This window comes from Onychomys torridus, chromosome 3 (assembly GCF_903995425.1).
Source record: "Onychomys torridus chromosome 3, mOncTor1.1, whole genome shotgun sequence".
NCBI classification, from domain to species: Eukaryota; Metazoa; Chordata; class Mammalia; order Rodentia; family Cricetidae; genus Onychomys; species Onychomys torridus.
In genome coordinates, this window is record NC_050445.1 from 2827051 (window position 1) to 2851198 (window position 24148).

Sequence of the window (24148 nt, forward strand, 5' to 3'; positions counted from 1 at the left end):
ACACACTTATAAGTGTATTACTTCTTCCTGGGAGAACGGAAATTTATTTTTCTTAAGTGCCTCTCTCTCCTGATGACCCTTAAAGAGTGGCATCCATTCTACACAGTGCTAGGGGTGGGAAATGTTCCCAGGGCTTGTCAGAGGGTAGATTTTCCCCCTGGGAGGCCAAGGAATTTGCCAGCAGGAGGCCACAGAAAAGCTTTTGTCCCATCAATGGAGACTCTCCATCCACTCCCCGTACAGGTTAACTTACAAGTGCTTCTTACGGGTTCACACCACTTCCCTCCGGCTTGTGAGCTCTCCCATTGTGTCATTTTGACTGATAGTAATTTTTTCCACAATGTAAGCCATTTTGACATGAAGAGTGTGCTTTTCCAAGGCACTTTGGACTGATCGTTTGCCATCTGCCTTTGACAAAGCTACATATTATCGGAAATACCAAAGGAGCAGCTCGACTCTCCACTATAACTCACACTAACTCACTCGGCATATTAGGCCCTGAAATTCTAATACCTCATTTTCATGACAAACGACGCAACAAGAGCCCAAAATGGCTGCCATGAATCTCATTGCTGACTGAGGCCGCTGGGGAGAAGCACATGCAGAACGCTTAACCTCTCTGCTCTCTGCAAAGTGGCAGGGGCACAAGAAGCTGACCATGCATTAATGCTGCCGCTCTTATGGCCGTGGTGCTTTAGTGACTTTGAATGGATTGAAGTCGGAAGATTTGAACCCACCAAGAAACCAGGATTGCAATGTTTACACTTGATACTGCCTGGGTATGGGCCCTGGGGCGAGGGGGCTGATTGACAAGGGAAGGGATCTCCTACCTAGCACATTAATCATGTGCTCTCTAGAGGATGGCTAAGGGCATCAGGTTTCCTAACAGTTTGTAAGCCTTCATTTTTATGTATTTGATATGCAAGTAGCAACAGGATTCTGTATTTGCATCAACCCTGGGGGAACCTCAGAGGAAATGCCACCTCAGTTAGGACCTGTCACCACAGAACAGAATCTAGAAGTGGAAAACATCTGACCCTCGTAGAGGGAACCCCAGCCACAAAAGACAGGGGTTTATGTTTGCCAAGCTTTTCCTCACAAACAGAACTGGTGGGATGCATGTGTACTCTACATATACATATGTGTGTATGTGTTTGTGTATGAGCATATGCATATGTATATGCACACATATGTATGCAAGATGCAGATTCCTTCTTCTTCCCTGCTCCCTGGGGAACCTGTCCTGGGTTCTGGCTGGGGTTGCTCAGAATTGAGGCTCCCTGTTGAGCTGCTTGACTGTGCTTAGTCTTGTGATAAAACACAGGGGACAGTTTGAGCACTTCTGTGCATTGTCTTAAGCTTTATTGAATGCATGACTTAATTTAATTCTTCTAATATGCTGATGTAATAGATACTGTTGTCATGTCCATTTCACAGTGACAAATATCAATCTAAGAAGTAAATAATTCCTGCACTCTTAAAGTGCACAGCATCGTGTGTCTGATTTCTTTTTCCTGGTGACTAATCTCTCATGTAACTAGTATGATAGTCGGGGGTGTGAGCCAGGGCTGGTGGCATAAGAGTTTGTACTGTTTGTTCTCTCTTTACAGAAATACAGCATCAGAGAGGAGTGTTTCTTAGCTCTGTCTTAATGAATCCTAAGTGGCAAATACATTGTTTGATAACACTTCTGCTGTCTAAAAAACATTTACTAGGTCAGCAAGTTAATAGCTGGAGGAGAGAATGGAATCCATTGAAGAGAGAATCAGTATAGGAAGGGAGGGTGGTGTACCCTCAGAGCACCAAGAAGGGGCCATGGCCTCAGTGTAACTCAGACCAACTGGCTTAGATTCTGGAGATGTAATTACCACATGGTGTAGTTCTGATCCTTAAGTCACACCAAGAGCACAAGCCATCACAGCACAGTGTGACAAGTGTCGTAAAATCATGGTATCTTACAAGAGAAGCTTCTAACCCAGTGTAGTGAGACAGGAATGGTTTTTCCAGAAAAAGTGACAGCTAAGTGAAGTTTCAGAGATGATGACAAGGTTTCATTCTCCATTGCCAAACTAATAACGAATGTGGTTGTGAGAGACTAGGTACCACCCCTTCAGTCTTATCACACTGATTTATTTCCAGGTTCCAGGAAAATCACAGTTGAAGACTTTGGAATCTTGAACACTTACTGTCTTCATCATCAGCCACATTTCTGTTCTACCACTGACATACACATTCAAACTCTCCCACATATAGCTCCTTTCTGAGCATATATAAACATACATGTATGCATTTCAGCGTGGGGGCACTTGCTTGTCTTTCCTCATTGGTGGCTGCTCTTTGAAGGCTAGAGCTCATGACAGAAGAGCTTTTTAATAGCCATGGCATGATAGGATCTGAGAGCAGGTAGCAATGCTAAGCAGGAGGAATGTGAGAACAATAATTGTAGCCAGCAACAGAATTAGAGTAATAGCCTGGGATGACTCACAAACAGCTGCAGGGATGATCAAGAAAAGTGTAGGATCACTAGGGTTAAGGGCAGCTATTGCAGTTATCCTGTATATTTACAACCAAAACAAACCTAGGAGGGATTTTTGGAAGATGGATCAGCTTTGGACTTAGAACCACTGTCTAAAGGACAGGTTGGAACAGTTAGAAAGCTCCTACAACACAGTATTTTGATATAATGATTGCTCCCTGTCTTTGAAGGGGAGAGTGGTGGCATTTATAACATGCCTTTGGGAATGGAAAGACTTGAGTGTTCTAAGGATGCTTGGGCATCCATGGGGTGGATATCAATGCCAGTGGAGCCAAATTATCATCATAACATCATACATTACCCCAGCCCAGCCCTCTTTTAGAATAAGGGGACATGGGTAACTGTTGATACATGAGACCTTATTCAGATTGTCTGGTAGCAGATTTACTGAGTTTTATAGTTTGCAAGGTTATCTTACTCATTGGGATGGTGAATATTGATTGTCATCTTGGTAGGATTGAGAAATTGTTGGAGAAAAACATTCTGGTAGGCATGTTGAAGGAGTTTCTAGATTGGGATAATTGAGGTTGGAAGACTCATCCTAAATACTAGTGACAACATTTTTCAGGCTCAGGTCCCACATTGAATAAAGAGGAGAAAATGAGCTGAGGATAGTACATATCTTTCTGTTGTTTCTGCATATAGAAACAAAGTGACAAGCTGTCTCACATTTCTGGCTGCCATGACTTCCCCTCCAGGGTAGGCTGTACCCTCAAACTGTGAGCCAAACCCTTTTCTTCCTCAAGTTGCTTTTTTCAGATATTTTCTTACAATAATAGAAAAATTAATTGATTTGGAAAATTGGTACCAGAAGTGGGGTTGATGCACTTTACTGTGTGGTTTCTATGGTTTTGGAGCTGGTTTGCTTGAGGGATATGGAAGACTTCAGAGCTAGAGAAACACCAGAGTTCCATAAGTAGAGGTTAATGGTCCATCACAGACTAGAAGGCCAACAGAAATGTGGATAAGGGGGGCCTAACCCATGACATTTCAGAGGGGAACAAGATGGTGGCAGAGAAAGCAGAGGTAATTGTTAAAAGCTTAGTATTGGTAAAGAGAAGCCTTCTGCACTGTTCTGATGGCTGGAGAGGTGCCCTAATTTAGAATTAGAATTTCCTCTAATCAAAAGCTCTATCTTATAAAAAGTCACATTTATTTGGAAGGAGTCTAAATCAGCATTCATTTCTCTCTGAGACATGACTGCAGACACAGGGGGCCCAGCTGCCTTGTGTTCTTGCTACATCTGCAGCCACTCCTGCCTCCACACCTTCTTGCTGTGGTGGACTTGACCTCAGACTCTTCAGTCCTTAAGTTTCTATCCTTAGGTATTTCCTCACAGCAGCTAACTGTAGCTGGAAGTTTCTCCAGACGACTCTCTCCTACCTGTTCCCACAGCTGAGGGGGGCGACTGGACTCTAGACTGGGATCATGCACATCTGGCTTAAGGTCTGGCTGTGGTCTGTCAGTCCCAACTTCCATGCAGCAGTGGAGACAGACTGTCCTGCAGTCATTAATCCTGACCTTTGAGCACAGGAGCCATCTTCCAGGTGGAGGGCGGCCCTGTGAATGCACACAAACCCAGGAGAACCCCAGTGTCTCAATAGCAGAAGTCAGTGTTTCGTGGCTTTGTTCACTTCTTTATTGTTTGGGGAAGCATACATTTCAGGTCATTGCTTATCAGATGTGTGATTTGTGCACATTCCTGACTTGCAAAAGGGTGGATCAGGCCTAGCAACTCCCACTAGGTACATGGGTGGGGTGGGGTGTAAGTTTGGTCACACTCTCATGGAGGGAAGAGGATTGCGCCTCCTCTCTCCTAGTCCCTTCCCATAAGCTCTGGAGTTGCTTCTGTCACTAAAAGCAACAGTTCGGGGTTTTAGAATGTTCTGCTTTCTTTCAGCTGGGAGTTGTCTCCACAGCACATCCTGTGCTGCACTGCAGGTGTGCTTGCAAAGGTGGGTTTGCTGGAAGGAATGGAGAGGAGACAGGAAAAGAGCCTTGCTAAAGGGTCACGGAGAGCTGGGTGGTGCTTAGTTAGCAGTGCTGCAAACATGAGGCCCGAGTCTGATCCCCAGAACCCAGATAGAAAACACAGCTGTGGTGCTGTGTGCTTGGGATCCCAAGCAGTGGGAACACTGTGTCCACAGGAGGCAGCAGGAACCAATCCAGGAGGCAGCAAACACTTCAGCGATTTCCCCTTCCTCCTCCAAAACTCACTGAGTTCATTACATGTGGTGAGAGGGCTTTCTGCTTAGCTTGCTGGCTTGAGTGGGATTAAGCCGTAAGGAGCTTCCCTGCCTAAGATCTAACTCATCACCTGAGAAGATGGGTGCTGCCGCTCCTTGGCTGCCTCCCTTAAAACCGCTGCCTTCTTTCTTGTCCTTCATTTTTATTAAGAAGATCAGTCAAAAATGGTTATGTCTCCAGTGGCTTTGCAAACATAATTCACCGAATATAAAAGATGGGAGGGAGTTTAGATGGAATCCGACTTCAAAATCTTGTTTTCCAGACTTGAGAGTCAGAGAGAGGCTAGTTGACCTGCTGAAGGTAACACAGTGCACTCCAGTTCCTGTCACCTGAAGCAGCATGGCTCTCCTTGCGGAGATCAGGCTGAGCTACCCTGACACCGAGGTGAGCGGGAGGTGTACCCAGGAGCCACGCACATCCTAATGCTATGTTCTCTGCTCTGCCTGTCAGAGTACATGGACTAACTGCCTTTGAGCAGCACAGCTCTGACATTTACCAGAGAACACCAAGGGATCTGGGCTAGAGAGAGTTATAGGATTATGGAATGGCAAGGAAGCGAAAGGGCAATATGGAAATGTGACAGAGAAAGGCTCCTCTGTGATCAATACTCCGGGCTGTGTTAATCTCTTCTGTATGTATTTATGACCACCATAAAACTTAGAGCTAGGCTGGTGAGACCCTGGCTGAGGGGGCAGCTGTGGGGAGCTGCAAAGTCTTTCCCCTAAGATCAGAGAATTGCTTAATCAGTTTTCTACAGGCACAGAAAACCCTTTTGCTAAAGGTCATGGCAGGTCAGGAGTAAAGCTAGGGCCCATGCTGGGTCCTGTCTCCTCCTTACCCACCCTTGGGTAGCCCAGGCTCATTGCTGGAGAGATGAGGTCATGTCTTGGGCTCAGTTCCTTGAAGTTGCTGGTCTTCTGATTTTGAAGCTTGGAGAAGACTGTTGGGGTGTTGGCAGACATCAATAGCTCACTGGGAAGCAGCTGGTTCTTGTCTGGGCACAACTGTCAGCAGCTTGGGCCACCTGTATAGGCAAGAGATGTTTCAATAGGCAGGAAAGGTACAGTGTGCAGAGAAAGGGGTCCCCTATTGCATGAGTGGAACAAGGAGCCCCCAGAAGGAATGGGTGCCCCATTCTCAGTAGGACCGTGAGTTGTCAGTAGGCATAGACATACATCTAGTAGGTCTGCAGAATTCTGGGAGTAGGCAGGAGGGAATCGGGCACAGCAGGGGGTTCAGGAGGGCTGGAGGGCATGAGTGCAAGAAATGGGGACCCAGATCTTTTCCACAAAGATGGAGGTCAACCTGTGCTTCACCAGGAGACAGGAGACCCCTGGTTACATCCCTGGCCCTCACTCTGGGCTGGGCTCCAACGAGGCAGTGTGTGTGTGTGTGTGACAGAGCAATAGGGGCAGTGTCCCTACCCTGAAATCCATAAACTCCATCTCTGCCTGCTCTCTTCTTGCTGACACCCATACTGTTCTCCTAATAATCCTTCCACTGACCATATCACATGCTAGGGTAGAGATTATCTCCTGTGGCTTGTTGCCTCTAGTCAGGGACTCGCCCACAAAGGTACTCACCCACAAGGACAAGTAGGTCTAGGACAATGGACTGTTAGGTATAGGAATGAGGTAATGGAAATGTGACTGGAAGGACAAGCTTTTAGAGAGGTCAGGACACATGCATGCAGAGGTGACAGGAAGAGAGTGTACATGTTCTGACTGATGCTCACATCAGATGAAGCCATCTAGCAGACCAGGTGCACTGATCACTGGAACAGAAGTTGTCCCCCAAATAGCATTGCATTTGGTGGTGCAGACAAGGCTGTTAGCAGAGAGCCCTCCTTGTCTAGAGGTGTTATCATTAAGTTGGCTAAGTTCCCTTTGCTCTACCTGGGTGGAAGTGAAGGGTGGACAAGGAGCTCTTCAAGGGCTGCTTTCTGGCAGCTTCTGTGTGTCCCTTACTGTGCGATGGCAGTGAGCAATGCTGGCAGATGGGCAGGAGCAGCAGCAGCTGGCACCTTTAATGTTACAGCTCTGGTGTAGGCAAGGAGTTCCAGGCCCCTGAGCCCTGCAGCAGCATGTGTTATAGCTCTCCTGCAGGCGAGGAGTTCCAGGCCCCTGAGCCCTGCAGCAGCATGTGTTACAGCTCTGGTGAAGGTTTAGGAAGTCAGAGTTCTTTAGCTTTTGCAGGGGCTGGCACAGCAGCTTGTGAGCAGCCCTGGGTATTTCAGCAGTCGGTGCCGCAACTTCCGGGTGTCTCAGCCCCGCAGCCCTGAAGGCTCTTTCAGGAGCCAGGGCCTGCAGCTTCTCTTCCCTGGCTCTTCATGGCCCCTTCTCCTCTTTCGGCCTCGCCTCTCCATTCTTTTCTCCGCTTCTGCTGTCCTTCTTGCTCCTACTCTGGTCACTCCCTCAAGCTGTCCAGTGGCTTCCTCCCCAGCTATCAAGCAGTGGCCGCCCTGTCACATCTGCATCTCCGCCCTCAGACTGCTCAGCCTGGCCTCTTCCTCAGTGGTCAAGCCCCTGGCTGCCTCGCCACTGTTACAGTTGGAGCTGTGGTTGCTCATCCTCTGGGGTTGCCGAGTTGCCTTTGCCATCACCGCTGCTTTATTGCCCGGTGCCTCTTCTGTGTCAGCGGCTCAGCCCACACTACTAACAGGGGCAAGAAAAACTACTCAGAGAAACCCTTTATTGGCGCTAATGCTGCAACACCAGGGAGGGAGCCCCAGAGGGGGTCTTGCAGCCCAGTCACCGAGTGGAACAGCCTGGATGCACAATCAGAGGAGGTTGTTTGCAGCAAGCACAGCTGACCTCCTATACAAATGGAGGTTGGAGTTTGCACCAATTACAGCACTGTCTCTTTGGCACCTGTCACAGCGGTTCCTCTGCTAGTCCACCAGAGGCCCCCCGCCCCCCTCCACTCTGGCCCAGGTGGAAATGCTTGCAGGGTTGTCTGGAGTTCACCAAGGTTTGTGATAGCAAGAAGTCCAATATGAACCATTTGAAAACCCTGATAAGGCTTCGCCTTCAGAAGCCAGAGCGAACAGCTGTGTCACAGTGCAGTTTTCCCAGGGTATGTGTGCAGTGTTAAAAATGGCCGGTGCCTGTGTAAGAACAGTCTCAACTGGCTGTTTGACTGATGGGGATTTTGCTTACTTAAGACAGCCAGGATGGCAAGGGACAGTCTAACAGCTGCCAATTAGGGAGCCAAACTGCTCTCCCCCAGCATCTTTCCTTGTTAAAAATTTTTTTTTATTTTTTTTTTAAGTAAGGTGTGTGTATGTGTGTGTGTGTGTGTGTGTGTGTGTGTGTGTATAAGCACATATGAATGAGGTGCCTATGGAGGTTAGAAGAGGGCATCAGATCCCTTGGAGCTGGAGTTACAGACAATTAATTGTAACCTTCACAGCCTGGTACAGGAAACTCTGGTCTGCAAGAGCAGTCTGTGTTCTGAGCCACCGAGCCATCTCTCCAGCCTGCATCAGAAATGTCGGAAAGAGCTCATCATGAATACCAGTAGTGATGCTCACGGCACTTTAATAAAGCTTAACATCCACCTAGCACCTCAGGGCTCAGTGTGCCATCCTTTCTGTCTCAGAGGCCCTTCCTGCCCATGTCTGCAATATGGCTCAAAGTCTGTTGTACTCTGTCTGCTGTTCTAGTTGGGTGGGTTGCTACTTTGTATTTTGATTCTTGCCTTTCAGAGAATGTTGTCTTAACTATTGGGGTGTCTCACTTCTCATGCTTCCTTCCTTTTTGTTAGGACTGACTGGAAGGGAACTCTGGGTTTGGAGAGTTGGAGGTACAGGAATGGTCACCCAGGGTAGGTGTTGCTGGAACTCACATTGTCCGGCAGCCTGAAGGGATGCTATGGGAAGAGGAGCCATAGGTGGAGGCTGGCCCAGGCTACTCTCACCTCCTTCAGTCTTGTGGGTTGACTTGAAGCCCAATAGCAACTGTGGAAGTGATGGCTTCTTGGACTAACTGGTGGGTACCCAAATTGCAAGTGAGCTGACTTCTGTATTTTTCAGCCCTTGCTCCTGATAAATGTTCACCTAGTATTACTATGAAGTCCTTTGACTACTGGAGCTGGGCATGATCATTTTACTTTGTTTCTTAGGAGACTATCTTTTTTCTCTGTGTAAGATTTTATTTCTCAAGGCATATGGCATGAAGTATGGCCCCTCTCCCAATCTATTGGTCTGCTAGATGTAACTGGCATATGCAAACCCTGTGTATGTGTGTGTAGGTGAGACTGAGCATATGTGAGTGAAGGTGCCCATTCATTAACTATGCGTTCTTGCCTTTCATCAGACAGGGTTTATATACGCTAATATGACCCCACCCTACCCCAATTGATTTCTATTACACATCTATGATTTTTTTCTTATTAATTTTGTTATGTACTAGAGGAAGAGCATTATGTAGTCTGGATCCCTTTATTTTCCTTTGGCCTAAAATACAAATGATAAGTTTCTCAAGGACAGACATGGCTCTCACAGCTGCTTTCTGTGTCTTCACACATTGTAGGGCACTTTGAGTGCCCACTTCATGGAACTCTTCCCAATTATGCTTCTTGCCATCTCTATACTGGCCAGCAGGGGGTGCAATGCCTCCTTTATTCTGAGCAAAGGCTGACCAAGGTAGGCAACAGCTTCAGACAGGAGTGTGTCCCCCTAAGGGTGTAGGTACTAGCACTTTTCTTACCCTCGTCCTTCAAGGTGTGATGACTTTGCTACCTGCACTCCATGCAGACAATCTGACAGTTCATCATGAAGCCTCAAAATGTTTCTGCAGTTAAACCAGCCGAGGTTTGTTCTTGTGTTTGAGCTTGAACCCTTGGGTATGATGTTGGGCCTGAGTTATCTGGTGTCCTTTAGTACCACTCAGAGTGGCTTCTGGGGAGAGAATCTTCTCTACAGCAATATGGCTACCTCCACCCTTCCATGACTCACCCCTTATATTCTTCCATAGGCTTGTAGTTACAATGTGTATGGGGGCTGAACCTGCAAATAAATCTTTAGTTATAAATAATAGAACACCCAACTCAAGTTCATTTAAATAATTTAATTGATTTATTGAGCCATCTAACTGGGGGAAAGCCAGAGAAGGAGGCTGGGACCTCGGCATGGTTTAATGAGCTCTGGGTCTGTCTTAGCTTTGTCCTAAGTTCTATTCCATGTTTCAATCTGTCTGCTTCGCGGCTACTAATGGTGGCAATTGGACAGCTGCTTTCTGGTGCATGTTTGGAAGGAAAGAGTGTAGCTGCCAAAGTTGCCGTGTTTCTGGCTCACCATGGAACCCATGAAGGTGGCAGGGAGAGACCAGTAGTATAGGCTCCCCAGTTCTCTGTTAAGAGAGACACTTGACTGGACACTATTCAAGGTGCCTCCCATGCTGAGCACAAAGTCCCAAATTGAGTGACAGTGAAATGGTGGGAGCAGTGGCAGTGCATGCTGGTCGACAGCCTTGACTTCAACCCGACAGGAATGGAGACTTGAATCAGACAGACCTTCATGAACAGACAGATGTGGATATGCTAGTTCCACAGAGGCCCTGTGTCTGACTGACTTGCCTGTCACAAGCCCACAGCCCTGTCCTCATTGGCTTTGTGTTACCTTGTGGTGGTGAGGGCAGAGTATGACTGCCCCAGGCCAAAGCTGAGTGGGGCAGGCAGAGGAGGGCTGGCGGGGAGACAAGAAGCAGAGTTGGGTGACTTCTACTGAAATAATTCCGCAGGTTCCTGTGTCCCCCAGAACTTTCTTTTGATTGCCCAATTACATGCTCTAAGATCAGATTGAATTCCATGAAGAAACACTTGGGTGGAAATGGGCATAGGTAGAGTGGCTTTATTGGCATTCCCAGAGACCTCTGATGAAGAATAATGATGGTCAATCATTAATAGATATTTTCAGCTGCTTTAAAAGTTAAATCTGCTCCACAGCCTGCTTTGCAATTTCACAGCCATTAGCAGAGCCCTGTGGGGGTAATCTCATAAAAGGCATCCCATAAATGTGTATCGCCGTCATCTCCAGCCATGATCGGCGTTTGGAAAGATCCAAGGCATCATCTCCTGGTGAAGCAGCCATGAAACAGAGTGCAGGAGACTGGGGAGTGGATGGTGCTGGGGGAGGAGCATCTGGCTTTGCCCGAGTACTAAAGATGGGGCCAGGAGCAGGGCTGGTGGAGTTAATGACCACTGGGGCATGGACAATTGAACACATGAAACAGTGGTGACCATGACCAGCTTTAGCAATGCAGTGTACTTGCAACTGGGACAGGAACAAGGAACACACCCCCTTTTCCTATGTGCTCTGTCTGCTTCTGTATTGTTTTTGATGTTTCATAGATTTTCCAGAATAGGGTCAGATAATGACTTTTTTTTTTTTTTTTTTTTTTTTTTTTTTTTTTTTTTTAGATTTATTTCACCATTCCTTAGGGCTTTCTGTGAAACCTTAATGGAGATATCTCTTAGCTATCCTCCCCCCCAAAAAAAAAACTTCACCCAAAACTTCATCCAATGTGGTCCTATAGCATAGGCCCCTTGCATCTTTGAAGTGGGGCTTAGAAGTCTTGGAACAGGAGAGCCAAGGCTTGGAGGCAGAGGAGAAAAACATCTGTAATGTCCCACTACCTGTCACTCACTTCATTGTCCCAAGTCATGGCCTGGATTCTTTTCCCAGGGTGACTTTGAAACTCAGCAAGCCTCTCTAGGCATTGGGAACCTCAGGTGTGAAACTTACATTTTCCCGAGGAAGGGAGGACAAGGGGCTTCCTCAGTTGTTGGCAGTGTTGGATTTTTTTTCATAGTCTGAGCATGCTTCTAACTTTAGGGGGGGAAATCTGAAGCCCAGGCATCAGTGCTGTCTTCACCAATGCATCAGAAACTGGAAGGAGCAGTCCCCAACATCACTGCCCTGAAGGCCTGCAAGTGGAATCCTCTTGGAGGGTGATGTAGCCACTGGCTTGTTGGACTCCAGTTCCTGGAGAAGAAATGTGGGCACTTCTAAGACCTGGACACAATTCCTCTGGCAAAAGACACAATGAGTGAACGAGATAAGGAAAACAGCTTGAGGGAGAGTGGACCATTGCAGGAATTATAAATGTCTCACAGTTCCAGAGGGATCAGTCAATGGTTGCTTGGCTCTGGGCAATTGGGCAGAATGTCATGGCAGAGAGAATATGTCCTTTGAACCGCATCTGTAACCTGCAGTAAACCATGGGCATGCCCACTGCTGGCCATGAGTTGTCATGTGAAGTAATGCTTTCCATGGTTGCCAACAGTTTGTTGAAGGCAGATTGAAACTGCTTAAAAGATAATGGGGCTGATGGGAGGTTAAGCAGGCCTTTTAACAGAGGACTGTCAATCAAGACTCTGAGCCCCTCCTGACACCAGCTCACATCCTCAATGTCAGTTTTCCTGTCCTGTTGGCACATTTCACACACCTGTTTTTTTCAGCTACTGTCTATTGGGAGATATTATTTTAAGGTGTTATTTTTGTTTGTGCTACATTTGTTTAACTCTGTGAAGCTGTGTTAGTGTGCCTGTCTAAAATACCTGATGGTCTAATAAAGAACTGAACAACCAATGGCAAGGCAGGAGAAAGGATAGGCAGGGTTAGCAGACAGAGAGAATATATAGAAGGAGAAATTTGGGAGAGAGGGAAGCTAGAGAAGGAGGAGATCTCCAGGGGCCAATCACCCTGCTACAGTCAACCATGGAGTAAGAGTAAGATTTAGAGAAGTAGGAGAATGGGAAAAGCCCAGAGGCAAAAGGTAGACAGGCAAACTCAAAGTTAAGAAAGCTGGCTAGAAACAAACCAAGCCAAGGCTGGACATTTATAGGTAAGAATAAGCCTCTGTGTGTGATCTATTTGGGAGCTGGGTGGCAAGCCCCCCAAAAGAGCAAAACAACCAACAGCAACTATTCGACCATGAGCTGTGACAACTAGAGAATTATCTCACATTTCCACATTCCTTCCTTGTGGCCGCCGAGGTGGCTTTGAGAAGCTGCATTGAGGATGACTGTGGAACTGATACACCTGGGCCACTCTCCAGGGCTTGCAATGGGTTGCGTCTATACAGAAAAAACACTCAGAACACTTAGGGCAGCAGTGACCAGTTCCTCATATTCTTGGTTTACTTGAGAAGCCACATGAATGAAAGTTTCTGGAAAAGATCTGAAAGATATAAGAGATCAAACATCAAAATTAAAAGGGAGCCCAAGGCAATGGGTAAGAATATTTGCTGTGCAAGAATGAAGACCTGAGTTCAAATCCCCAATACCCACATAGCTTAGCTTGGTTGAGTGTTCCTGAAACCCAGCATTAAGGGATGGAAACAGGTGGATTCTGAGAGCTCACTGGCCAGCAAGACTATTTTAGATGAAGGACTTCTGGTTCAGTGGGGGACCTCATCTTAAAACAGTAATATGGAGGCTGATGGGGAAAGATGCCTGATATCTTGCTGTGGCCTCTGCATGTGTGCACACACACATCAGACCCACACCACACTGTTACACATACATGTCTATACCCAGGCACACATGCAAACACAAATACATACTTTAAGAGGTGCATTTGAGGACACTGTGCTCATGCTTGATGTATGCACTCTTTATTTCATTTAGCCTGGCAGGGCTCAGCAGCTCCAGATAAGTGGGATTTGTGGAGGGCTTCTGTTTACACAAACCTCCACTTTCTCCTCTGTCTCTCTCCTGCCCAGCTGGTCTCCCATCCTCAGATTTCTTGTGCATCCTTTGTGTGTCCCTCCTTATCTAAAACTGTTCAGGTTTCACCTGCTCTGTCAGCCCTCCAGTAGAGATACCTGCTCCTTTCCCCTGCTGCCAAAGCCCTGTGGCCATTTCACATTCTGTACCCTGCCAAGGCTGCCTTCATTGTGACAGGCTCCACCAGACCACGTGCTCCTCTTCTGAAGATGTGACTTCTTGTTCATTTTAGATTTCCAGGGCTGAGTCCAAGGCCTGGCTTGGTTTCTAATTTCATTAGATATCAGTATGGTTTCCAAACAAATTTATTCATTTCCCCCCTCTCCCTCCCTCCCTTCTGCCCTCCCTCTTCCCCTCCCCCTTTCCCTTCCCCCTCCCTTCATATCTTGTGAGAAAGACAGCAAACACTTTGTAATGAGAGTAACGATTGAAAATGAATCACATGTGGGCAGATCCTGGCAGGAACGAGGTGACACAATCACCCTGGGATGTGGAGAGCGGCCCTGCCCACTTTCTGCCCATGATGCTGCTTATTACGTATTATAGTTTAATGAAATAGTTGAAATGTCTCCTATGGGCTCATATGCTTATTTCTTATTTAGTTTAGGTGTGTGAGTGTTTTGCTTGCATGTATGTATGCATGTACATGGTGTACATTGTTGGTGCCCGTGGAAGCCAGAAGAGGGCTCCAGATCCCTGGATACAGACAATTGTAAGACATCTCAATGCTGGGAACTGAATCTGGGTTCTCTGCAAGAGCAGCCTGTGCTCTTAAGGACCAAGCCATGTATATATGTCTTCAGTTCCAAGAGTCAGGTTTAAACCTGGTCCTCAGCTGCTGGTGCTGTTTGAGATGCTTTGGAAGCTTTGGCATGTGGGGTCAAGAAGTAGGTGATTAGGGGCTGGTCTTGCAGGTTGTAACCACCTCTGGTTCTGGTCTGCCACAGTGTGAGGAATCTGTGATGTGCCCTCTGTGAGCTGCTCTCACATGGCAGTTACCCACCCTGTGATGGTTTTGATTGCCAACTTGATACAATGTAGGATCACCTGGGAAAGGGGTCTCAGTGGGGAATTGTTTTGATCATGTTGGCCGATAGGCATGTCAGTGGGAGATTGTCTTGACTGCCTTCATGGATGTAGGAAGACCCAGCCTGAAAATGGGCACTACCATTCCCAGGTTTGGGGCCCCAAGCTGTGTAAGAGTTGAGGAAGCCAGCTGAGCATTTGCATGCCTGCATTCATTGTTCTCTGAGTGTAGATGTGATGTGACCAGCTGCTTCAGGCTCTTGCCGCTGTGACATTCCTGCAATACTGGACTGTAACCTGGAATTATGATCTAGAATGCACTCTTCTCTCTAACTGCTTTTCTTCAAGGCATTTTATCACAGCAAGAGAAATGACACTAGAGAATCCTGCACTGCCTTCCCTACCACGGGGGACTGGAGCCACACAAAACTGCAAGCCAAAATCAACCTTTTCCCTCTTAGTGCTTCTGTCCGGTATGAGCACAGCAAAGAGTTGCACCTCCAATGTAACTGACACCCTGGGTTAGAATACTGAGACCCAAATTGTACATCCCACCCGTGACCCACCCGTGACTCATGCCTCAGAGCGGGCTTCTCATCTCTCTAATTATCTGAAGGCAGGAGCTGGAGGAGTACAACAGACAGTTGAGCTGGAACCGTTCTCGGTTCTGTATCAGGCAGAGCAACTGTGGGGAGAAGCGGGAAGTTCACTGCAGCCCTTGGGCAGGACCTTCAGAGGCCTGCCATAGGATGGTGGCTGTGGGGAACACTGAGGCAGGTCTGTGTTGGAGAGAGAGTAGGGAGAGTCAAACCTTAGGCTTTCGGCCATCCTTCTCTGTGTCCCCTGATGACACAAGACTGCTGAAGTCATTGCTAAGATCTCCACTGTTCAGTCCTCACTAAACTGCCTGACTCGGAGAGCTATTGTGTGGATGATGATGATGATGATGATGATGATGATGGTAGTGGTGATGATGATGATGGTGGTGGTGGTGGTGGTGGTGGTGTGTGTGTGTGTGTGTGTGTGTGTGTGTGTGTGTTGGATTCAGTGTCTTATTTCTTATTGTTTATAATTCTGACTCCTCTGAGGCCACATACTGAAGCCCCCAGTGTATGGGACCCCCTTCCTGATGGAAGAGGATGCCTTGGTAAGAAACACAGGGAAGGATAATGCTTAGAACGCTCTGAAGGAAGCAGGTAGCCCCCTACTGGGATAACTTGAAATCTGTTCGAGCTGCCCATGTTATGGGAGAGGGCCAAGCGGGAGTTCTCCCAATGATCCGTGCTGTGACTGAAGATGTGGCTGCAGATGGCCGAGTCAGATAATTGTTGTCTTCTTATTAACTCAAGACCTCCAAGAATGGAAGTTTAAAAATGAACAAAAAAGTTTTTTTGGCCCTAATTTAGTGGGACAAGAGAGATAGAATCCTTAAAGTAGGTGATTGTTTTCCCAGAAGGGAAGTGAGCTGTCAGTGGATGATGAAGCTTTAGCACACCACACCCACCACCCTCATGCTCAAATACGTGGAGGGTCACTTAATTTTTTTTGTTTTTAATTTGAGAATTTCATATGCAAGTACTGTAACGACATCATTCTCTACCTTCTCTCTTCCCTCAAACTTCTCCCATGTCCCCTCAACTCCTTCTGATATTCATGGTCTCTTATTCTTTAACTATATACAGATATAGATGTGTTTGGGGCTGACCACTTGGAACTGGATAACCTATCAGGACACTCATCCCTGGAGCAAATTGATTCTTAGTCTCTTAGCAGCCATTGATTACCTGTAGTTCTTCATCTAAGGGTGGGGCCTTGTGAGAATTCCCCTATCCACATTGACATGTCAACTTGTGTTGTTCAGATATTTTTTTTTTTAGGCAGCCATATCATTGAGAATTCCTGGGTGCAGCCTTCCTGTCAGATGTCAAAGATGCTGTCTTATAGTAGGCCTCCTAATCCTCTGGCTTGTACAATCATTCTGATCCCTTTTCTGAGATGCTCCCTGAATCTTAGGTATGAAGTTGTATTGAGGATGTACCAACAGGGACTGGACACTCCATGGGAATACATTTTCCAGTGAGACCAGTCAGGGAATAGAAGCAGCACAGCCTCACCATCTGCTGTTGTCTGACAGCAGAAGATGAGGGCACAGCATGGTGCTTTGCTGCCTGACAGATTCAGAGGAGAATCCAGCCTCCCATATTGATTAGCTGTGATTCTGGACAGGCTTGTCACTGTGAGAGCTTCTTTGTCTAGAAAATGGGAATGACAATGGTCCTTTCACAGTAAGGTAGTTGTGTGGGTTCAAAATACTTAGCTACTATTAAGGACCCCACATGCATTGTGTTCTAGACGTGGGTGCTAGCTAGTCCCTTCTATACCTCTAGCCATGCAATTCCTTTAAAAAAGTCGAAGGCCCTTTGGGGAGAACGGGGTGGCTCAGCAGGTAAGAATGCTTGCTGGATGACCTGAGTTCAGTTTTCAGGACCACAGAGAAAAAAAGCTGGATGTGGTGGTCCACATCCTCAACATCAGCACTCCTGTGGTTAGATAGGAGGAAGAGACAGGAGAAGAATGAGACAGGAGAAGAATCACCCAGAAGCTTGTGGGCCAGCTAGCCTAGAGCATACAACTTGGCAGAGACAATGAGAGAGACCCTGTCCATGGAAGTTTGAGTGGGATGGCTCCCGTAGGCTCATATATTTGCATGCTTGGTCCCCAGTTGGTGGAACTGTTTTGGGATACCTTGTTGGAGGAGGTGTGTCGCTAGGAGTGGGCTTTGAGGCTTTAAAAACTCATACCAGTTCTCTCTCTTTGCTTCCACCTTTCGGATAAGGTTGTAAACTCTCAGCTACTGGTCCAGTACCAAGCTTGCCCACCTGATGCTATGCTTCCTGCCATATTAGCCCATGAGTCATAGTCTCACCCTCTGAAACTGTAAGACCTATTAAGTGCTTTCTTTTGTAAGTTGCCTTGGTCATGGTATTTTGTCACAGCAATTGAAAAATAAGGCACGTCCTCAATAAAGTTGTCCTCTGACTTCCACCTGCTTGTGGCTGTGTTTACAACCCTTCCACCAAATAATAATGAACTAAAATATAAAAAACCAAACCAGCAATGGAGCAAAACTTAAGTTCCTACAAACATTCTCTCTCTCATTCTTGCTCTCTTACTTGCTCACTCCCTCTGCCTACTTGTCCCATCTTTTTAAACTTTGTATCTTTTCATTTAACAAACCATTCGTATATTGTTTACCCAGCTATTATCCATCCATTACTCACAAATTCATCCATTCACCATCCATTTATCCATCAACCTACACTCCATTTATCCACCTATCTGCCATCCATCTACCTATCCATCTACCCATCCATCTATCCACCATCCATACATCTACCCACTCACCCACCCACTCATCACCCATCCACAATTCACCTACATCTATTTATTCATCTGCCTTGCTTAAGTATAGGAGAGGTTAGAGTGCTGAGACAAAATGCCTGTCTTGAGTCATCAGTTAGCACACATATGCTCTGCCTGTCTTGCACAGAGGCAGGCCAGGCAGTAGCCAAGAACTCTGACTTCGGAGAAGAATCACTGGATCTAGACCTTAGCATTTCCACTTACCAGTCTTGTTACCTGTTCAACCTTTTTGTTACTTTTTGTTTCCCACCTCTGTAAAGTAGGAATGATGATGTTGATAATTCACAAAGTTACTGATGTGAAAATTGTTAAGATGGTGCCTGGTCAGCAGCACATGCTTGCCACACTGTGATGAGACCTTGGGTCTGTAAGGGCAGCAGATCCAGATTAAGATTCTGAATGAGATAGATATGATTTTGAATTCTGCTTTCCCTGTTTACCAGTCTTGAGCTCTTTAAAAAAATATTTTACTAATTCTTTGAGAATTTCATGCAGTAATCTTGTTCATATCTACCCCCAATCCTCAGCCTTAAGCTCTTGAGCAAATTATTCTACTTCCATTTTGCTGGGCTTCCATTTTATCAGTTAACAATGATGTCTATGCCCTGCCCTCAAATGTTGACAGGCAGCATGATCTAGAGTAAAGGGTATGAGCTCTGATGTAAGAAGACAGACGTGGGTTCACATCTTGATACTAGCTCTCCTAATCAAGACGCTTGTATAGGTCTTTGGGTTCTTCCTATAAAATGAGGGACAGTGGGTATGTACCTCATAGTTCTTGTACAAAAAAAGGTAAGTCAAATAACATATTTGAAAACATAGTGTCAGAGTTTTAATCTTAGGAATACATGGTTGGGCTGCCTTCCTTTCCCTGGCTGATGTCCAAGAGCTTGGCTCAGTGTGCTAAGGTCAGCTACATTCTACTCTTGACCTTGTATTTCCCCAACTGAGGCGCTTGCTCTCTGAGTGCTACATGATAGCATGCTGGGGGTGAGGTGGTTCTCAGAGTCACTCATGATCAGAGGATCAAATTTTCTTCAAGGTTTAATAAAGTCCAGTCTTTAATATTAATCACTACAGAATATAAACTGTTAATTTTCACACTAAAATATGAGACTTCCATGTGATTGTGGTAAGCTGCTTCTGTCCAGAGAAGCATCATTTTAAGTCACTTTCCTCAGTGGTGGTCCTTCAATGAAAATGTCTGAGAAAGGCTGGCATTTGTTGTTGGCTATTTTTTTTCTTCTCAAAGAGAAGGAAGGGTCCCTCAAGATCCAGAATGTCCTGCAGAGAAAATGCTTATCAGTTTGGCCATCTGTCACTGTGAGTTCCTAGGAATCTTCATTTCAGGTTGGCCTGAATAGTGGGGAAGTTTTTTCTCAGGTCAGAGGAAGTGCCATCTCTATGGTGCAGGATGGATCACAATGCTAAGATTCTCCACCCTGCATATGGTGCAGGATGGATCACAATGCTAAGATTCTCCACCCTGCATATAGCCTTTGGTCACTAGACAAGGAGTTGGTGGTGACATCAGAGTCTGTCCCCTTGCTTGAACCCAGTAGGTTGAAGTTGCAGAAGTTAGTTAGTGATCGTGTCTCCTGATGACTGCTCACCAACCCCAGTGCTTTGGTCTAACTGGGCCCCTGGGCATCTCTAGTACAGGAGCAGTTCCTGTGGGTGAGTGACTAGGTTGGGGCGACCACTAGAGTGTGGTTGTGGCTATATAAGGGAAGCAAGGGCAGATGTGCCTCAAGTGGATGCTTGCCAGTGTCTGATGAAAGTGTCCTCCAGGGACAGGGAGCAATGACCTCTGGAAGCTTGGCCAGGCTTTGGCGATCCCCTACTAGACATTTCTATTCTATGATACTGATACTATGGGGGGCACTATGTTGTTAACAGTCTGTGCCTTGAGTTCTGGCTCATTTGGCCAGCCATTCTCCATTCTCTCTCTCTCTCTCTCTCTCTCTCTCTCTCTCTCTTTCTGAATGGAGGAAAGAAGGAGAAATTATGCTGAATACACGGTTTGCTTCTGATACACAATATTATCTTCTCTTCTCTGAAAATAAATGACTTATAGTCTCAAGTTGTTCTGTGTAATACTTGAATGTAAAAGAGCACTTATTTCAGCAATATAGTTAATTTAATTTAATATCTTGATGAGCCAAAATGTTGTTGACTCAGAGTTTTTGCTTAACTCATAGGTAATTTTTTTTTGCATATTTACACAACTTTTATTCTTCTTCAGTTCCTACTTATTGTCTACCATGCAATAGGTACATACTCACATGCTGGGGACCTAGGGATGAACAAAAGCAGTCTTTACCCTCATGTTACTTGTGTTCAGTGAAAGGAGAGACAGAGAAGAAAGGAGGAGGATGAAGGAGAAGGGGGGGAGCCCAGGCTGGCATGGGGACTGCTCCTTTCCTCGGTGGAGTGACCAGGGAAGGCAATGCTAAGATGGCATGACCTGGGGAAAGGAGGCAATAGGTGCTGTCCCAGAGGGTGCCTGACCCCTGGAACTGTAGGGCAGTCCCTTGGGAACTTTCTTAAAGCTACATGTTCTCTGATGCACACTGGGCCACCTCACCCCAGTTCGTGAGTAGATTTTCAGCTGGTTATCTTTGAACTTTCTATGTTACTAGCAGACTCTACGGTCATTTAAAAAAAAAAAAAAACTTACTTCTGCTTATTTTTGAGTAGTTTTAAAACTATTAGTGGACATATGATAATTATAGATCTTTATGGGGTAAACAAGATGTTTTAATGTGTATAAACATTGTGCAAGGATCAAGTCAGTCTAATTAGTATGTGGCTCACCTTGAATGATTATCATTTCATACTGTTGAGAATATTCAATATCCTCTCTTCTGGCTATTTTAAAACACACAATAAATTGTTGTTACCATTAGTTACCCTACTATGCTGTTGAGACCAAAACGAAATATGCCTGCTTTTTAAAAATTCATTCATCTAGTATTAATTTTTACAACTGTGTATCTGTGTGATTATATGTGCACATGTATTGGTGCCCTTAGAGGCCAGAAGAGGGAGTTGGATGTCCTGGAGCTGGGGTGACAGGATGGTGTAAGCTGCAGCTGTATCCTTTGCAAGAGTGTTTTATGCTTTCAACTACTGAGACACATCTCCAGCCCTCATTTGATGCTTTAAAAAACAGACAGTTTTTATCTTTATTTGCCTCTTTACATAAAATGTAAAAAATGTGATGATCAGAAAAAGAGGCACTGTAGGATCCTGAAAGGAAGCTGAGATGATTTGCTAATGGAAGCACAATTATTCGCCTACCATTTGCATGTTCTGGGGCCTGGGAAATGGTTGTACAGTTCCAGTGTTTGATGAACTCGTCCAGTTCATTTTAGCAGTGGCTGACGCCTTTGTGTTAGCAGTTGTGGAGTACAAAGATGGACAAGGCTATGTCTTTGCTCTTGTAGAGTGTTCTGTGGTGCAGGAAAGATGACCCACAGAGAACCTCGGCTGCTGTGCACAGAGCTGCAGAGGAAACTGGGCAGGTAGTGAAGCCCATGGAGCACATGCTCTGAGCCAAGCCCCATCCCACCTGCCTTGATTTTCTCTTCCTACTTCTAAAGTCATCATTCATCACACATAACTCTTGGCCATACTGTGTTGTTCTGATTTTCTGAACACTAGTGACTCTTTCTACAGTCTTGTCTCTCTGCTCTAGCTTACCCAACAGTGCAAGGACAATGCTTTTTTCCATCTCTAACCTGAGTGAAGACCAGATGAGTGTCTAATTAGGCTGTATTGAACAATCACTCAAGATGGAGTTGTTGTGGCTTGAGTCATGATTACCATGTGATTTTTCTCTCTCATCTTGAGACACAGCCATTCTGTGGTGCTTCAGGACTCAGGGCCTGGGTGCTGGAATAACAAGTCTTGTTTGGGTTATACTAGTGCCCTAGGACTGCAAAAGCAGTACCCATTGGGCACATGTCAGAATGCCATGTATGTTAAAGATCTCCCTCCATGACATCTGCCAGATAGAAAGAATTCTCTCTCTCTCTCTCTCTCTCTCTCTCTCTCTCTCTCTCTCTCTCTCTCTCTCTCTCTCTCTCAATATTGGAGATTGAGTCTAGGATCTTGGTATATTCTAGGCAAAGTGCCCCACTACTCAGTTATATCCCCAGCCTTCTTTTTACATTTTTTTTGGAAAGAAGATCTCTCTAAGTCTCCAGAATGATCCTAAACTCACTGTATAGCTCAGACAATCCTTGGGTTTTGACCCTCTTACCCCAGCCTCCAGAGTAGCTAAGAGGACAGTCATAGCTCCCAGGCCTGGCTCCCAAACTCACTCTTCCTGATGATATTTTCAAGATTTATTTTATTTTCAATTATGTGTATATGTGTGTGTATGGGTGTGTGTGTGCATGTATGAGTGCAGTGCCTGCCGAGCCAGAAGAGGGTGTCAGAGACTGGAACTAGAGTTGTAGGCAGTTGGGAGCCACCTGATAAGGCATTCTGACATGTGCCCACAGGTACATAGTGGAGAAAAGTATCCATGAGTGAAAGATAAAGTTAAGGACTATGAACAAGGAAGGGCAGAAAGGTGCTGGCTTCATGCTGGGAGATACTGCAGATGGATGGTTCTTCCACATCCTGGAGGACTTTGAAGAGCTTCCCATGTTGTAGCTATTTCCCATGGGAAATTCATCATCATCATCATCCCTACCACCATCATCATCATCATTGTTCTGGTTATTCATATATTTTGAGAGTCAGTAATTGCCAGAGACTGAGTTCCTTGGGACACAGATGCTGAAGTTTGCACTGATGAAGGTGATGGAGAGGGAACAGTCATCCCCAGGGAACGATACCAGAGAGTTGTGAAGGAATTTGAATTTGACAGAAGAAATTGCGGGGCCAAGAGCTGCCTCAGTGGCTCAGGTGCTGCCACACCAGCCTGATGACCTGAGTTTGATCTCCAGAATTGATATTGTGTAAGGAGACAACCATTTCTTATAGACATAGGACTGACCTCTGACCTCCATCCACATGTACACTGGTGTGTACCCCCCCCCCACAAATACACAATAAAAATTAATAAAGAAAAGAAATTTCAACTAAGGCTTCAGCTGATACTTTATTGTCCAAATGAAGGTATGAACCTGCCTCAAACTGTCACTGTAGTAGTAGATGTAAGCTGTCCTCAGGGACAGGTGTGGCCAGATGACTTGGCTCACTCAGGTCCAGTATAATTCCTGAAGACAGATTAGGCTGTTATTTGTCTTGCCAGAAGAATGAATATCTTATTCCCAAAGGGGACCAGGGCAACACACCCATTCTATAGAAGAAAGTACCAGAGCCTAGAGGTCTGCAGCTAATGCTACTCCAAGTACCTGTCAGTTGTCAGCAGACTTTAGATCAAGAATTACCAATGCAGTGCCCCCTTTGTGGAAAGTGTCTTGCTAGAAAGAATAAGAAGGGGCTGAGCCAATTGTGCATCTAGAGGTCATGTTGACTTGTGTCTTGGCACACACTCCATCTACCAGCAGCAAACCACTGTTGTGGAACAGTGATGTGGAACAACCCTGCCCCATCACCCAGGAAAACCACCCTGTTTGTGGTCTGCTGTTGCGATCTGGCCTTGCTTGGACTTCTGGAGCCTGGGAGATAAAGCTTTGCTTACACTCCACTTGATAGCAGATCATTTCTTTTTCTTTCACCCGGATGGTGGGGAGAGTGTTGATTTATCTTGGTGTATCCTGTCAGACTGCGTCTGATGACATATTCTTTCTTCCCAAATGTCCAATCTTTGTCAGTTGGGAAATATTTGAAGTGCTGACAATGCTCTTATGGACGAGTCACCTATCGTTGCAGAGTCTGTAGGATTAATTCCTCTTAATTATGTTAGTGCTGGGCCATCATTCACGTTTATTGATGCTGTCTGGTCATGTCTAGAAGATTTATAGGTATCTATATTCATCATACACAGAAGAGACCACGAATAACTTTGCTGTCTTTGGAGTGTCTTTTTGTGTGGAACAGATGCTACACAATTAATAAAGAAAGCTTTTAAATAAATATGCACTTGTGCCTTTAGGCTTTCTCCCTGGGGTCCTGAGAGGAGAGTTTAGGAATCTGATAAAATCTATGCAGTTTTTTATCCAGAGCTCCCTCTTTAGATGACTTTAAAAAAAAAGTTGTTCTTCA